This window comes from Meles meles, chromosome 5 (genome assembly GCF_922984935.1).
Source record: "Meles meles chromosome 5, mMelMel3.1 paternal haplotype, whole genome shotgun sequence".
Taxonomy (NCBI): Eukaryota; Metazoa; Chordata; class Mammalia; order Carnivora; family Mustelidae; genus Meles; species Meles meles.
Genome location: NC_060070.1, coordinates 104,340,051 through 104,342,510, shown reverse-complemented (window position 1 = coordinate 104,342,510; position 2,460 = coordinate 104,340,051). Strand labels below are relative to the sequence as shown.

General features: G+C 42.4%; 1 pseudogene; it reads right to left on the bottom strand.

Annotated features, from left to right (window-relative positions):
• Nucleotides 1-258: 258 nt before the first annotated feature.
• On the bottom strand, nucleotides 259-1,132 carry LOC123942184 (annotated as a pseudogene).
• Between the last annotated feature and the right edge of the window lie 1,328 nt (nucleotides 1,133-2,460).

The window sequence follows — 2,460 nt, the reverse complement described above, 5'->3', positions numbered from 1 at the left end:
CTGACAACAAATTTTATTTAAATAAGGGTTTGAAGACATTATGTACCATTAAAACTGAAGGAAAAAAAATAAACCGAAAACCAGTCTGTTACTTCCCATGCCATTGGGCCGCTGGTGCTAGAAAGTGCCAAGCCCTCCAGGGAGCTCTGTGGCTGATCTCTCAGGTGGAAGTTTGCTCCCCTGTCAAAAGTTTCACTCTGACAGAAGGTTGGCTTCACGTTCTGGTGTTTGGACACCAGTAGCTAGGGATATGTTTGGTCAAAAAGTCTTTGATGGCAAGCCAGATGTTCCATCACTCCTCACTAGAGGGAAGGCGGCCGCTCTGAGCTCTGCCCCCTGGTCAGGTTGGAGATACCAGTGATCTTCCTTGACCCCCTGTAGCAGCGCAGCTGCGGGTGTTGTCTGACCCCATCCTTTCCTCGCAGCTTCACGTGGGCTCTTCAGGTGGTGACATTCTCTTAGGGCAGGGGACTCTGAAGAGGGAGAGCCGAGGAACTTGTGGACAGACACAGCTGGCTGCGATCTTGGGGTTCTGGGCTTGACTGAAACATCTCATTACTCTTGGTTTCAGGCCAGACACTACCAGGCGCCTATTGCTTGACCTCTGTTTAAATGACGGACTTCAAGACTAGACAGCATGACTCTTTCCAGTTTATTGCATGAAGCAGTTACATTCGTCCAACTGAAAAGCAGCCCTGAAATGGTTCCATTATACAAGCTGTGGGGTTTTTAAACTGGTGACAAAGGACAGAATGGGAATTCTTGTCATGGGAAGGAAATCCTCACTTAAGCTTCGAGCCAAAGTACTTAAAGCCCACGAACCTCCAGCTGCTCGTCCTTAGCCAGTCCAGTCTCTTCTATATTCTTGTACTAGTTGTCCTGTGAATTACGTCTCCATATTCTGGAAGCTCAAGGACGACACCATGGCAGGCAAACTTCTTTTTAAACAACTTCACTAGTTTCTTTTCCTTGTGATCATCAGCAAGTCTCTAGACAGTAGTAAGGGTCTTTTGCCATTTCTCTGTTGAATTCTTACATGGCTATAACCTTCAATGCCAGCAGAAAGCAGAGCATTACCCTTACTAGCATCAGCAAAGGGATCGAAAGAGTGCAATTTCCGGAGAGTGGACATACTGCAGGATTCCTGTCTCTCGGTAGAAATGAAGGAATGTGGTGAGAGAAGGAGGGCCTAGAGATGGAGCCGTGGGCAGCCAGGAGCTCCAGGGGGAGGCTGCTGAGTCCTCTTCCGGCTGCAGCTCTGTGACTGGGTCCTTGACTATTTTTTAATCAGTTTGGATTTTGTTTATGTTTTCGTTGTTTTCTTTTGAGTTGGTTGAGTTCCTTACATATATCAGATATAAGATTGACAAATATTTTCTGCCTTTTTTCTGACCCCCTGTGGGCTGCTGTTTCATTTTGTTATTTCTTCTGTTGTGCAGACACTTTTTAGCTTGGTGTAGTCCTACTTGGTTTTGCTTTTGTTGCTTGTGCTTTGGGAATAGTCTCAAAATAATTACTGCCAAAACCAATGTCAAGGAGTTTTTTCCTGTTTTTTTTTGTTTTTGTTTTTGTATTTGTTTTTATTTTTCTGGGTGATACAGTTTATGGTCTTCTGTGTAATTTCCATGCGGTGTGTAAGATAGGGGTCCAATTGCATTGTTTTGCCTGTGAACACCCATTTTTCCAGCACCATTTACTGAAGAAACTAGCCTTTCTCCATTGTATGTTCTTGCTTCCCTTGTCAAGTGCTAGTTGACCATAAATGTATGGGTTTATTTCTGGGCTCCCAATTCTGTTTCTCTTCTGGGGGGTGTCTATGTATCTGTTTATATCCCTGTACCATATTATTTTGATTACAATAGCTTTGCAGTATAGTTTGAAATCAGGAAGTATGATGCCTCCAGCTTCATTCTTCTTTCTCAGGATTGCTTTGACAACTTGGGGTCTTCGGTCATTCCAAACATACTTTAAGATCATTAATTCTATTTCCGTGAAGACTGCCTTTGGAATCTCCATAGGGATTACCCTGAATCTATAGACCACTTTTGGTAGTATGGCCATTTCAACAATATTAATTCCCTGATCCATGAACACGAGATATCTTTCCATTTATTTGTGTCTTTAATTCCTTTCATTAATGTCTTACAGTTTTTGTCTTACAGTTCCTTGGTTAAATTTATTCCCAAGTGTTGTATTGTTTTTGGTGCTATTGTGAGATTGTTTTCTTCATTTCTTTTTCAGAGAATTCACTGTTAGGGAATGGAAATGCAACTGACTTTTGTAGGTTCATATTATATCTTGAAACTGTACTGAATTTGTTTATTCTAACAGGTTGTTTTTTGGTGGAATTGTTGGGACCTTTTATGTCATCAGCGAATGAAGATGATTTTACTTCTTCCTTTCTTTTTCTGCTTCGGGTACAGTGAAAGCTGGAGGCACGTAGTCCTGGCCTCGGGTTCT